The sequence below is a fragment of the Hyaena hyaena genome, unplaced genomic scaffold (genome assembly GCF_003009895.1).
Source record: "Hyaena hyaena isolate Hyena2069 unplaced genomic scaffold, ASM300989v1 scaffold_10, whole genome shotgun sequence".
In the NCBI taxonomy this organism is placed as follows: Eukaryota; Metazoa; Chordata; class Mammalia; order Carnivora; family Hyaenidae; genus Hyaena; species Hyaena hyaena.
Genome location: NW_024080642.1, coordinates 1,913,748 through 1,929,284, shown reverse-complemented (window position 1 = coordinate 1,929,284; position 15,537 = coordinate 1,913,748). Strand labels below are relative to the sequence as shown.

General features: G+C 42.0%; 1 protein-coding gene across 1 annotated transcript in view; it reads right to left on the bottom strand.

Annotated features, from left to right (window-relative positions):
* CRLF3 (cytokine receptor like factor 3) overlaps positions 1–15,537 on the bottom strand; it is a 44,674-nt gene that overhangs the window by 2,904 nt on the left and 26,233 nt on the right. The gene's annotated exons all lie outside the window — the stretch shown is intronic.

Below are 15,537 nucleotides of genomic sequence, written 5' to 3'. Positions count from 1 at the left end.
TGACCTAAGCGAAAGTCGGACGCTTAATCGACTAAGCCACCCACGTGCCCCAATTAGTCTTTTCTTTTTAAAACATGATCTCTAACAGTTACTAAGGTTAAAAAGAACAATCTCATAATAATTGCTCTTAGTAATAGCTAACAATGATTCAGCCCTTCCTAAATTCCAGGCACTATTCTAAAAGTTCTATCGTGGGGCGCCTGGGTGGCTTAGTCGGTTAAGCATCCGACTTTCGCTTAGGTCATGATATCATGGTTCGTGGGTTCGAGCCCCACGTCGGGCTCTGTGCTGACTGCCAGCTCAGAGCCTGGAGCCTGTTTCAGTCTGTGACTCCCTCTCTCTCTGACCCTCCCCTGCTCACGCTGTCTCTCTCGCTCTCCTAGAAATAAATAAAAAACATTTAAAAAATAAATAAAAATAAAAGTTCTATCGCTATCTGCCAATCACCTCACTGAATTCACATAGCAACCCATGAGACAGGTGCTATTATTACCATGCCTATTTTATTTTATATGTGAGAAAAGACAAGATTAAGAAGAGGGTAGAGTCTGAGCCTGACCGCCTGGCTGAGTGCTGGGCCCATGCCGGCAACTCGGCATTGTGCCTGCAGATGTAGGCGAACTACTTCCAGCTAGGACGATGCATTTGCATTTTATGTTTTGGCTCTGGACACAGAGAGAGCCTGTCATACTTGCCATTTTAGCAAATGTGACTGTGACTGCCATCACCTAAACCCTGAATGTAAGAGTCGATGCAATGGTTTGATTACTGTTTATCAGGTATTTACAACCTTTAAAAAACAGACGTTCTAGTCTTTAAAATATGGATAGTACAGTCATGAAGATGCTCTGCTTGGAGAACTTCATGTGTGGAAAGTTGAAGCATTTCTTTTTGTGTTTTAGTCTCAAAACACATCACCATGCACTCCAGAAATAGGAAACTTAAAGTCAATCTATATCTCTACTACCAGATGCATCTTTCCCTCTGTTCCAGAAAGCCAGACTTTGCAAGGACAGAAAACGAAAACTTAGCAGGGAACAGAATGTAGCTTTACCAAGGGAAGATGTGATGATATCTACTCAGTATGGCCTCAAAATGTCTCGTGTTGCAAAGCGGCAAACATGCAGGCTCACGATAAATACGTGGGCAGGATTCTGAAGCCCCTGCACTTGTGCACCGGCAGTCTTAAAGAGGACACTGATGTCACCATTACGGCAGAATCGGGAGTCCGAGTTCTCATTCCACCACAGAAGCATGGCTTTAACAATGACACAGACCGAAACACCTTTCAGAGCTCTCTGGAAAGCAGGTAAGAAGCGGCAGTACCCCATGGGAGCACAACGCTGAAAACAGCTGCACTGAAACGGGCAGGAGAAACTTCCCTTTCCCAAGTCAGTCCCTCTTCCAGGCTACCACAGCTCAGTGCCTGGTAAGAACACCCGCCTTCTGACTTTTCCTTTGGGGCGGGGGGAGAGAGAGGGAGAGAGAGCGAGCGAGGAGTGGAGCACAGATCTAGCTTTCCAACTCTTCGGGAGGCTGCCTGAGGGACTAATTTCTGCGGTGCCTCATTAGGGCACTGACAGAGTGACCACAGTATGGTTGCCCGAATGCTGCAAAGAGAAACGAAATGTGAAGCGTGTGACCCGGGAGAAGGTTCATAACTTGAGGCTTCTCTCCCTCGTGAGGAAGGGAGAAGAGGCGAATGTGCTTCTGCGCCAACTTGTCGCGGGGCTGCTCAAGGGAGGGTATCTGCCTCACTTGATGTGGGCACTGATGGGGGCTGGCAGCCCCGGATCCCTGGCGGCCACTGCCACTGAGTACGACACAGAGGAGGGCGGCTTGGGGCTCTAACATCACAGAACAGGCCGTGCCATCGACAGGCAACAGGGGGAGCAAGAGATTATGAGCTCCGGAAAGACGGGTACCACTCAAGTCCAGGAAAGTCACGTTCTCCTAGAAAAAGGCTTCAGAGGCCCCCAGAAGCTCTAGCTGGGTTCATGTGCGAGGGTCACCTATATGAAAGCAGGTAATAAAAACGGTGAGAGGTGGCTGTATTCGCACAGTTATAGATCCCAATAGAAAATTATAGGGCATATAAAGCAGCTGGGAAAAAAGACCCAAACAAAAAACCAAAATGGATCTCCAAAAAAATTATCCAAACCAACAATTCAAAACAACCATCACAAAGATGCTCTACAAGCCTAAGAAAGCAAGACATGAAGAAAATGAGAATACCAACAAAGAAATGAAAAATATAAAAAAATTGGGGCGCCTGGGTGGCTTAGTTGGTTAAGCGTCCGACTTTCGCTTGGGTCATGATCTCGCGGTTCGTGGGTTCTAGCCCCGCGTCGGGCTCTGTGCTGACTGCCAGCTCAGAGCCTGGAGCCTGTTTCAGAGTCTGTGACTCCCTCTCTCTCTGACCCTCCCCTGCTCACGCTGTCTCTCTCTCTCTCCTAGAAATAAAACAAAGAAATGAAAAATATAAAAAAATTGGGGCGCCTGGGTGGCTTAGTTGGTTAAGCGTCCGACTTTCGCTTGGGTCATGATCTCGCGGTTCGTGGGTTCGAGCCCCGCGTCGGGCTCTGTGCTGACTGCCAGCTCAGAGCCTGGAGCCTGTTTCAGAGTCTGTGGCTCCCTCTCTCTCTGACCCTCCCCTGCTCACGCTGTCTCTCTCTCTCTCTCTCTCTCCTAGAAATAAATAAAAAAACTAAAAAAATAAAATAAAATAATACAACTAAAAGATGTTAATGGATCCACAATATGAAAAGATGCATTTGTGACCTCAATAACATACAGTGTGGAAGTTGTTATCAGTTTAAATAGATTGTTGTAACTCGGTGTTGTGTGTACACCCCATGGTAACCCCAAAGAATACTGACAGAAGACACACTAAAGAAAACGAAAAAGAAATCAAAGCACATCACTACAAAACAAAAAACCAGCAAGACACAAAGGATGGCAGCAAGAGAGGAAGAGAAGCACAAAGGTACAAGACAGAAAGCAGTGCTAAAATGGCAATAGTAAGTCCTTCTCTATCAATCATCACTTTTACTGTAAATGGACAGGGGCGCCTCGGTGGCTCAGTCGATTGAATATTTGACTCGATTTCAGCTCAAGTCATGATCCTAGGATCATGGGATTGAGCCCCATATCATGCTGAGCATGGAGCCTGATTACAACTCTTTCTCTCTCTCTCTCCCCCGCTGTCCCTCCATTTCTCTCTCTAAAAATCAAAAAATCTAAATGGATCAAACTGCCCACTTGAAAGATGGAGTGGCTGATGAATATAAAAGATCCAGACTCACTTTAGACTTAAGGAAAGGTAGGGAAAAGATATTCCATACAAATGATAAGCAAAAGAGAGCAGAGATGGCCATACTTAATATTAGATAAGATAGACTTTTATGTCACAAAATAACAAAACAGGCAAAGAAAGACATTATATAATGAGAAAAGGGCCAACTTACCAGGAATATAAAACAATTGTAAATATATGCACCCAACATCAGATCACTTAAATATAGAAGACAAACATCGACAGAACTAAAGACAAAAATAGTGACATAATAATAGTAGAAGATTTCAACATCCCATTTTTAATAAGATAGAACATCCCGACAGAAAATCGATATGGAAGAGAGGATTTGAATAATACTATAAACCAAATGAATGTATCAGACACATACAGAGCATTTTACCCCAGTGAAGGAGAATGAATACACATTCTCCACAAGCTTACATAGAACATTCTCCTGGACACATCATGTTAGATCAACAAGTCATGATAAATTTAAGAATAATGAAATCACACTACATACATTTTCTGACCACAACAGAATGAAACTAGAAATTAATGGCAGAAGGAAAACTAGAAAGTTTGAGTACTATCATGCTAGAGGGCCCTGTATCCCTCAGAACAATGGAAGCTTCTTGTTGGGAACCCTCTCAGGCCTTGCCCTATGGGTCTCTCTTTGGTGGATTTTTTTTTTAATTTATTTCTTTTTAAAAAAATTTTTTTAATGTTTTATTTATTTCTAGGAGAGAGAGAGAGAGAGAGAGCGTGAGCAGGGGAGGGTCAGAGAGAGAGGGAGATACAGAATCCGAAGCAGGCTCCAGGCTCTGAGCTAGCTGTCAGCACAGAGCCCGATGTGGCGCTCGAACCCATGAACCCTGAGATCATGACCTGAGCCGAAGTCAGACGCTTAACTGACTGAGCCACCCAGGTGCCCCTCTCTTTGGTGGCTTCTAATTTGTATCCTTTTGCTATAACAAAACTCCAATCATAGTGCTTTCCTAAGTTCTGTGAGTCATTCTCATAGAATTTGACGGTGGTCATAGGAACCCTGGAATTTGTAACTCTCCATGTAGTTAGAAGTGAGGGTATACCTTGGAGACCTCTAAACTTGAAGCTGGTACCTGAAGTGAGGCTATGCTTTTTTTTTTTAAATGTTTGTTTTTGAAAGAGGGAGAGAGAGGGAGAGGGAGAAGGAGAGGGAGAGGGAGGGAGGGAGGGAGGGGGGAGAGGGAGGGAGGGGGGGGGGGGGGGAGAGAGAGAGAGAGAGAGAGAGAATCCTAAGGAGGTTCCGTGCTGTCAGTGCAGACCCCAATGTGGGGCTGGATCTCACGAACTGTGAGATCATAACCTGAGCTGAAATCAAGAGTGGGATGCTTACTTAACTGACTGAGCGACCAGGCGCCCCTGGAGGACTATGCTTTTAACCTTGTGTTTGGCCAACTTGTTGCTAGCATACATTTGTTCAGTAATTAAAAAAAAAATTTTTTTTTTGAGACAGAGAGAGTGCATGGGCAGGAAAGGGCCAGAGAGAGAGGGAGATACAGAATCGGAAGCAGGCTTCAGGCTCCAAGCCGTCAGCACAGAGCCCAACGTGGGGCTTGAACTCACGGACCACGAGATCCTGACCTGAGGTGAAGTCAGATGCTCAACCGACTGAGCCACCTAGGTGCCCTGAAACTTTTTAAATCAATAATTAATTAAAATGTTTTAAAATCAATTAAAGGTAGTAAAACAGAAAAGGTCCTCAACTCAGTGAGAAAAAAAAATCCTAGAAAGAAAAAACCCTCCTAATCTGAATAAACCACAAAGTAATTCCTAAAAGCATCCTGTACCAAAACTGCACGTAATAAATAGGACCGGCACAGCATAAACGTTTACAAAAGTTGCTCTGAGTATAGGATTAACCAGGAAAGTAAACAGCTAGTATGCATGAAACACAGAATTATTTTCACAGTTCACTAAGAAATAAAATGGAAATTTAAAACTATTGAATTCTTAAGTTACAAGACAAGTAGTCAGGACATTATATCCTAAAAAACTACTGTAGTTGTTCTCTCACATAAACGAGTTCTGAAAGAGACTATGTAAGAAAGAAAAAATACAAGGCAAATGAGTAGCTCAGTCAGTTAAGCATCCGATTCTTGATTTCAGCTCAGGTCATGATCTCGTGGTTCGTGGGTTCGAGCACAAGTCACTAGAAATGCATCCACTGCATAGAGGAAAGTAGTAGAAAGTCCTAGGTACAATATTCTGGAAAGAACAGGGCCGCAAAGAGGAGCAATTTGATGGGGCAACAAGAAAGCTAATCTATTCTTCCTATTATTCTGCCCTTTGGCTAACCTTGACTGGATTTAAGTGACATATTTTTTTTGTTACACAATCTCAAACTTTTTTCTTCACAGTGACCACTTGGACAAAAATCCAAAAACTCAGCTGCTTCGCTAATAAATATATGCAAAAATCCAACTTTATGAATAAAGAGAAGAAAATGAAATTTATATTTTGGCCTACTATTTATTTGGATGAAATAAAACCAGCAATACTTAAGACTGCCAGGTCCGCAGTGACATCAGTACCTCACATGCTGCTGGGAGCACAGCCAGTCAGTCTGTGTGTCACTAATAGGAAGACTGGCCCAAGGAAGAGAGAACGAGCTGGGTGTCAACAAAGAGGGTCACGGCACAGCTTGACATGTCAGCAGAAAGAGAGAGAAGGGTGCCTTGTAAAGTCATGGCAAAGAAGGGTTTTCGAAACAGAAATATGTTCCTTACCACACAAATCTTAAAATCGCTTTTATCCCATCTCAAAACAAAATTGATTAACTTGAATAGTCCTTTATCCATTACAGAAATTGGAAATATTCCAACGAAGAAAATTCTAGGATGGCTAATTGGTGAATCTACCAAAAATTTAGGGAAGAAATACTACCAATTCTACACAAACAGTTCTGGAGACAAAAGAGGAAGAAATACTTTGCATCTCACTTTGTGAGGCTGGCCAAAACCAAAACCAAAGACATCGTACATAAAAAGACAAATATCTCTCTCATGAAGAGAACAGAAATCCCCTATAAAATATCAAAAATCAAATTTAGTGATGAAGTATATATAAAGAATAGTACATGACTCAGTGGAGTTTCTCTGGGAAATGTAAAGCTGATTCAATGTTCAAAAATCTATCACTGTAATTCCCCATATTAACAGAAAAAAAACCTATTACCTTAATAGATGTATAAAAATAACTAGACCAAATTAAACACTCATTTATGGATAAAATTCTCAGCAAACCACAAGCAGAAGGGAACTTTCTTCACCTGATAAAAGATATCTACAAAAAACCTGGTGCACTTGGCTGGCTCAGTCAGTAGAGCACACAACTCTTGATCTCAGGGTTTTAAGTTCAAGCCCACACTGGCTGTAGAGATTACTTAAAAATAATTACTTAGGGGTACCTGGGTGGCTTAGTCAGTTGAGCACCCAACTCTTGATTTTGGTTCAGGACGTGATCTGACGGTTCGTGACGAGCCCCATGTCAGGCTCTGCCGGCTCAACCGCAGAGACTGCTTGGGATTCTCTCTCTCCCTCTCTCTCTACCATTCCCTCACTCAAGCTTGCTCACTCTCAAAAAAAAAAAAAAAGGAAAGAAAGATACTATATCCAGAGACTGGAACAATCAAAATATTAAAATACCAATTACACCCAAACTAATTTATACGTTGAAGGCAATCTCAATCAAAATCCCAGCAAAAAATTTTTTTTCTTAGAAATGGACAAGCTGATGGGGTGCCTGATGGCTCAGTCAGTTAAGCATCCAGTTTTAGCTCAGGTAATGATCTCGCAGTCCATGAGTTTGAGCCCCACATCAGGCTCTATGCTGACAGCTCAGAGCCTGGAGCCTGCTTTGGCTTCTGTGTCTCTCTCATTCTCTGTCCTCCCTCCTCCCCCTGTTCACACTCTTTGTCTCTCTCGTCCTCAAAAATAAATAAATATCTTTAAAAAAAATTTTTAAATAAAAAGAAATGGACAAGCTGAATCTAAAGTTAAACAGAAAGACAGAGGAACCAGAATGGCCAAAACAAAAAAAGGATAAAATTAGAAAAATCATATTACTTGATTTGATGACTTACTAGAAAGCTACGGTAATCAAAATTTTAGTTCTGGGAAAGAAGAAACACGTAAATCAATGAGACAGCATCCAGAAACAGTTCCCCACACATATGGTTAACTGATTTTTGACAAAGGTGAAAGGCAACTCAATGGAGAGAGGACAGTCTTTTCAACAAATAGTGCAGGAACTACTGGACCAGATGTAAAACAAAACACAATTTAACTCACATTTCATACATTATACTAAAAGTAATTCAAAACGGCTCAGAGATCTATACGTAAAATTTGAAAACACAAAATGTCTAGAAGAAAACATAGGAGACCTTAAGACCTTGCATTAGGACAAAGACGTCTTAGATACAAAACACCAAAATTACCAGATGAACTGATGGAACTGTATTTCATCAAAATCAGCAACTTCTACTCCACAAAAGACATTGCTAAAAAGACAAGCCTCAGACTGGTAAAAAATATTTTCAAAACATATACTTAACAAAGGATTTATATTCATCAAATACTAGTAATAAAAATCTTTTTAAATAGGCAACAGATTTGAAAAGACACTTCACCAATGAAGATATATAAATGGCCAATAAGCAAACATATGAAATGATGCTATCTTTAGCTGTCAAGGAAAAGAAAATTAAAACCAAAATGAGGTACAACTACACGTAAATAGAATGGCTGAACTTAAAAGCAAAAGGGGGGGGGCGCCTGGGGCTCAGCCGGTTAAGCATCGGACTCTTAATTTTGGCTTAAGTCATGATCTCACAGTTCATGATCATCGGGCCCTGTGCTGACAGTGCACAGCCTGTTTGGGATTTTCTCTCTCTCTCTCTGCCCCTCCTCTGCTCTCTGGCTCTCAAAATAAATAAACTTAAAAAAAAAAAAAAAGCAAAAATAGAGCTCCTCGGTGGCTTAGGCTTAAGTATCAGACTCATGATTTTGGCTCAGGTCATGATCTCATGATTGTGAGATTGAGCCCAACATGGGGCTCTGCACTGAGAATGGAGCTTGCATAAGATTCTTTCTCTCCATCTCCCTCGGCTCCTCTCCCCTGCTCACTTGCATGTTCGCTCTCCCTCTCTCTCAAAAAAAAAAAAAAAAGCACAACCAAAACAACTGACAATACCAAATGCCAGCAAGGGTGCAGAACAAGTGAAAATCTCACATGTGCTGGTGGGAATGTAAAATGGTGCAGCCACTTAGGAATACAGTTTGACAGTTCCTTAGACAGATAAACACAGTATGACCCAGCAATCACCATCAAAGATATTCATCTACTTAAGAGAAAAGGAAGCTTGTGTTTACAGAGAAACCTGTAGACAAATGTCTGAAGAGGCTTTCTTATTAGCCCAAATTGGAAACAACTCATGTCTTTCAACCAGTAAAGAAAGTGATATATTCATATGATAAAATAATAAGTAATTAGAAAGGACTAAACTATACATACCACATGCATATATATATAGAGCTCCATGTTATTAGTATATCATTCCATTTGTATGACATTCTAAAATGGCAAAATTATACAAACAGAAAACCAGTAGTTGAGAGGGAGGAAGGGTTAACACAAAGAGATGAATATTCTGGAGTGATGAGATTGTTCTGTACCAGACTGTGGCAGTGGATACATGACTGAATGCATTTGTCAAAGCTCAGAATTATACTACAAAAAGACTTTTTTTTTTTTAATGTTTATTTTTGAGAGACGGAGAGAGAGCACGTCCAAGCAGGGGAGGAGTACAAAGAGAGGGAGACACAGAATCCGAAGCAGGCTCCAGGCTGTCAACAGAGAGCCCGACGCGGGGCTCTAACCCACAAACCATGAGATCATGACCTGAGCCGAAGTCAGATGCTCCACTGACTAAGCCACCCAGGCACTCTAACCTTTTTTTTTTTTTAAATTATAAGGCTCAATGTGGGGCCTGCACTCACAACCATGCTAAGATCAAGAGGCACATGCTCTACTGAGTGAGTCAGCCAGGCACCCCAAGACTGATTTTTACTTCCATAAAATTTTAAAAAGTGAAAAAAAACCTGCCCATACACACACACACACACACAAAGTTACTTGATCCAGATTGTTTTGTGAAACCTTCAAGGAAGAGATAATCTATCATGTAAAATTTAAAAAATGAAACAAAAAAACAGAAAAAAATAGGGAAGAAAGATCACCCAATTATTTTATGAGCCTTTTATAATCTCGACACACAAATCATAGGAGAAAAATTATACAGCAGTTTCAATGGTGAATACAGATAAATAAAAAGTAACAAAAATAGCAGCAAATATGTAACCAGCAAATTGCTTGCAGCATAGAGTCCACTTAAGATCCTCTGTCTCTCTCTCTCTCTCTGCCCTCCCCTGCGTGTGTGTGTGCTCTCTCTCTCTCAAAATAAATAAACACTGGGACACCTGGATGGCTCAGTCGGTTAAGCTTCCGACTTCGGCTCAGGTCATAATCTCATGGTTCGTGTGTTTGAGCCCCGCATCAGGCTGACAGCTAGCTCAGAGCCTGGAGCCTGTTTTGGATTCTGTGTCTCCCCCTCTCTCTGACCCTCCCCTGCTCACACTGTCTCTCTCTCTCTCTCTCTCAGAAATAAACAAAACATTAAAAAAAAAAGAACATCTCCTGATGTAAATCACTGCAATAAGAGTTTAATGGGGGTTGGGCATAAAGATACAGAAAAGATATGTCACAAAGTTCTACAGCCATTACTGATTTTAAAAATCAAGATAAATTAGATATAGAAAATAGAAACTTTTACTTCAGAAATGTTTCTTGAATTGTATTTTAACAGGGGGGTTATGTTCCCACTGCTCTGGTTTCCTTTCTCAGGGCCTCTAATTACACATTTGTTGGATCTCTTTTTGTCTATCTTTTTTCTTTCATTTTCTCTTGAATCCCTTTTCAATTTGTTCATTTTTCATTGCTACCCCTGTTTCCCATGCCATCAACCTCCTTTGTGCTTCTTGTAATTTGGTCTTGATTTCTGAAACAGTGCCTTCTTCTCCTCCCTCTCTGCTAAGTTCTGGCAGCTGGTATTTAGTAGTTTCCCGTTGTCTGTGCATCACCTCCTGCCATCCAGCTCTCTCCACCCAGAGTTCTTGTATTTTATCTTTGTAGTCTTCCTTCTTAACGGTGATTAAGCCTTTTTTTTTAAAATGAGATTGAGAGGCGCCTGGGTGGCTCAGTCGGTTAAGCATCCGACTTCAGCTCAGGTCATGATCTCACAGCTTGTGGGTTCGAGCCCCGTGTCGGGCTCTGTGCTAACAGCAAGCTCAAAGCCTGGATCCTGTTTCAGATGCTGTGACTCCCTCTCTCACTGACCCTCCCCTGCTCACGCTGTCTCTCTCTCTCTCTCTCTCTCAAAAATAAATGAAACATTAAAAAAATTAAAAAATAAATAAATAAAATTGAGATTGAAATGCTGAATACAGTTTTGTTTTCACTTCGGGTAATATTCTTGCTGGTGTTTCATCACCTGTAGAAAAGATGTGCTGATCTTTTTCATTTCTTTCTCTTATCCCTTTTTTTTTTTTAATTTTTTTTTTTAATGTTTTATTTATCTCTAGGAGAGAGAGAGAGAGACAGCGTGAGCAGGGGAGGGTCAGAGAGAGAGTCAGTCGCGTGCTCTGACGCAGGCTCCAGGGAGTCACAGACTGAAACAGGCTCCAGGCTCTGAGCTGGCAGTCAGCATAGAGCCCGACGCGGGGCTCGAACCCACGAACCGCGAGATCATGACCTAAGCGAAAGTCGGACGCTTAACCGACTAAGCCACCCAGGCGCCCCTCCTTCTCTTATCCCATCTTTGTATTGATACTGTGGACTTTCGTTTCGTGTTACTCGTGTTAACGAGCGGGTTCCTGTAATAGGCAGCATATAAGGGGGTGGGGGGAGACCTGGGTGACTTTCAGGTCTGCGCTCTATGGCCTGTCCCCCATGGCTGCAGGGCTACGCTGCCTTATAATGTGGCTCCTCCCTTAGTCCCGTCTCCTCTGATTCAAAAGCTAATGTGTTTCAGGAGAGTTTCTACTGCCAGACTTCAGCTGCTGTGGTTTCTTCAAAGGCTGCCTCAGACCATCGACCACTGTCACCACTTGCTTTCTTAAGATCAAGCATTTTAAATTTTCCCGGGCATTTTCCAGATCCTTCTCTCTGCTTCCTCAGGCAAAGTACAGAAGGGCTGTTCAGCCCCGCCCTATTTATAGTCTCAAGGTGGGGCCTTCTCCTTTCGGGACTGAGTATTTGGAGATTTGTAAGCTCGGCACCTCCACGCTCATCATTTTTTCCCCTCGGCAAACTGTCATGATTTCCTCAGTGGATTTCCTGCCTATGTGCGGCTTAGGAAGTATTTACTCCTAATGTGGAATTGGGTTTTCTATATCTCTTAGTTTTGCTGAAAAAGCACTCATGGGTCCTCCTACCTCTAGTCTCCTTATTACTCCGAAAAGTTTCTGCAAGTGGAAAAATTTCAGAACTAAAGTGCCACCACATACGCACTGGTCCCAGAAGCTCTCATGGTCTCTACTGAGCCCACTCTCATCAAGCCTTCTCTGCCACATCACCGCAACTGTGCATGTCAGTCCACCAGCAGACCTCCACAGTGCAAACCCAAAAGTCAGTTCTCAGATTTTTTCTAACCTACCAGATCGGCACCGTTTGACACAATGGAAACACCTCCTTCGCTTGACTTCTAGGACACACAACCTGCCACTGGCTATTCCTTTGATAGTTTCTTCACTGCCCAGCTGCTAAATGTGACCCTTCTCTAATGTCCTCTGTCTCCACTCACACCTTGGTTGATCTCATCTAGTCTCATGGCTTTAAATTAAGTACTCATCTACAATCTAAAACCTCTCAAGTCAGTACCCCTGGCCTGGCTCTCTCCACTCAACTCCAGATTCCCATATCCGGCTGTTTATCCACAAATGTACTTATATGTTCAGTAAGGAACTCAAACTTAATTTATGAATGAAGAAACTGATATTCACTCAGAAATACGCTCTTCCTATCGCCTCTTACATACCTCAGTAAATGACAATTCTATCTTAACAATTATTCAGACCAAAAACCCTGTGGTCACACTTGACTCCCTCTTTCTCACATCCCACAAGCAACCCACCAGGAAATCCCGTCAGTCCTTCCTTCAAAATATATCCAGATTCTGACCATTTATCATTACCTCCACTGCTCCATCCTAGTGCAAGCTACCATTCACTCTCACCGAGGTTACTGTCACAGCCTCCTGACTGGTCTCCCTGCTGGTACCCACACCCTCCATAGGTTATTTTCCCCACAGAGGCCAAAATGACCTGTGAAACATGTATCAGATGATGTCATTCATTTGCCCAATACCCTCAATGACCTTTCACCTCACTAAGTGGGAACAGGGGCCTATAGGGCTAGACTGTCGAGACCTGAATCTCGGCCTAACAATCGGCACAACCTCAGGCAAGTTGCTTAATCTTTTTACATCTCAGTTTCCAGATCTATAAAATGTGTCTACCTCATGAGGACGTAATAAGGATTTATAGACATTAACTCATTAAGCCCTTAAGAACTAACACACAGCAAAGCTCAACAAACGTTAGCTGACTATTGCTATTTTGTACAGTCTGGCTCAACTTGTGAGTTCATGAAAAGTCAAAAGGAGAGCATGTCTCCCTCCCTAAGAGAATAAAAAATGTAAACCTCACTTAGTGAGGCTTTTGTTGGGGGGTGGGGAGATCTCTGTATGCAGTATTAAATATCCTCCTTGTAAATGGGCACAGGTGACTTTCAAAAGGGTACTTCTTTGAGGAATTTAAAAAGAAATACATGCAGCTTGCTCAAAACTATATCCTACCTTTCTGGGATCCTCTGACTATACTGCCTGTCTCTATTAACCTGATCCAGACTCATTACTTGCTATTTGTACTTTTTCTACTCCCATCTTTGGTTCTTGCTTTGTTTCCCCACCTGAATTGCCTTTCTACCTCTACCTGCACTAAGCTTGCACCACCAACCCCTGACCTAGAAGTAACTTTTCCCTCCTCTGTATTGCAGAGCAGTTTGGATCTTCCTTGTACTAATTTATAAACTGCCTACTCTATGTTGAATCAAAGATTCTGGGTTTTTTTCCTTCTTAAACTTCACACTCCTGGCAATACCAAGTACTACAATACCATCTGAATGGAGTAGAGGCTGAATGAAATGATTAGCCTCATTCAAAGACTAGAGTTGATAAGGAAAACTATATATTTAAAAAAACTCATTTTAGCTTTTTTTTAAAGCTAAATAGACTGAGGGGAGAAACAGAGGCTCAGTCAGTGAAGCTTCCGACTTTGGCTCAGGTCATGATCTCATGGTTCATCAGTTCGAGCCCCATATCAGGCTCTGTGCTGAAAGCTCAGAGCCTGGAACCCACTTTGATTTCTGTGTCTCCCTCTGTCTCTGACCCTACCCTCTCACGCTCTGTCTCTCTGTACTTCAAAAATAAATAACATTTAAAAAAATTTTTTTTTAAGTCATTTTAGGGGGGCCTGGCTAGCTCAGCTGGAAGAGCATGTGACTCTTGATTTTCAGGTTGCGAGTTCAAGCCCCACATGGGTGTACAGATTACTTAAATATTCAAAAAATAATAATAAAGTAGTTTAAGAAATAAAGAGTATGTACAGGAAAAAGGCCTAAGAAATACTCCTTAGATAATTTGGAAGAGCTATTATATGTGAACACTTCAAAGTAGATACTCCTTCACGATTTCATGTAACCCTCCACCTACAGACAAACTAAAAGTTACGGTATGGAATCCTAAAAGAGATCTACGTAGGAAAGGAGCTGTCTTATCTCATCCAAATCTATATAATCAAGAGTCTGTGGGGAACACTCTTCTGTCTGGCATTCCCCACATCTGTCACAAAAGCCACACTCCAACCTGAAAGGCCTACATATCATATCCCTAGATGGACCACTCTGGCAAAATACAAACAGCAAAGCTGTAGTCTCCCCAGGACAGAACATTTTGTCTCAACACGTGGAGGAACCGACAAGATTTCAAAGTCTCTAATTAAAAACAAATTACCTTCTTTTAAAAATAAAAAGTTTATTTACTTAAACAATCTCTATATTCAACGTGGGGCTCAAACTCATGACCCTGAGACCAAGAGTTGCACGCTCTTCCCAGCGAGCCAGCCAGGCGCCCCAAAACAAATTAACTTCTTAATCCAACTACGTTGGGCTAACAATATTGAAGATACACCTGGTAAGAGACCAGCCTTGTACAGAAAACGTATGATCCCCTCCAGCTTAAGTTTATTCAAAAAAGTAATGCTAATGCTTAACCAAAGGCAAATATTAAACCAAATTCACATATTCTAAGTGACCCCTTTCTAACAGTTATCAACCATGCCATTTCTAAGATAAAGCCCCTAAACTTTTTGAAACTTCTCCCATCAAGAAGTGGGGTCTATGTCCCTTCCTGGGATCTACACTCCGTATGAACAATAGAATATGGTTGAAGTAACGCTGTGTCCATTTCTAGGCCCAGGCCTTAAAAACTGGCGGCTCTGCAGCCCCCACTTCCCATCTCCTGCAATGCTCATTCTTGGAACCCAGCTACCATGCTGTGAGGAAGCCCAAGCAGCCCACCAGGCCTACACAGAGAGGCACACAGAACCAGGGTTAATTTGCCAGCCACGTGAGTAGCCATCTGGAAAGTGATCCACCAGCTCTAATCAAACCACTGCAGCTACTGACATATAAGCAGAGATGAGCTGTCCTTGACGATCTGCAAATTGCAGTTTCCTGAGCAAAATAAATGATGATTATTGTTTCAAGCTTCTAAGTTTTGGGATGATTTGTTACACAGCAGTTGATAATGCTAACTGTAACATTAACTTTTTAGGTTCTGTTAAAGAAACATTTATAACAATAAATAGCTAGCCTACTGCCCGTTAATTTCCACCTCATGTGACTTGTGGGACGCAGGTAGCACAGTGGGTAAGAGCTAGACTGGCAGGATCTAAATAGTGGCAAGTCATGAACTCCCTGTGCTTTGGTTTCTTCATCTGTAAAAGACGACAGTAACCTCCTAGGCTATTAGGATTAAGGAAGGCTGTTTGAAAGAAAGCTGTTTTAAACAAAGGAAGTGG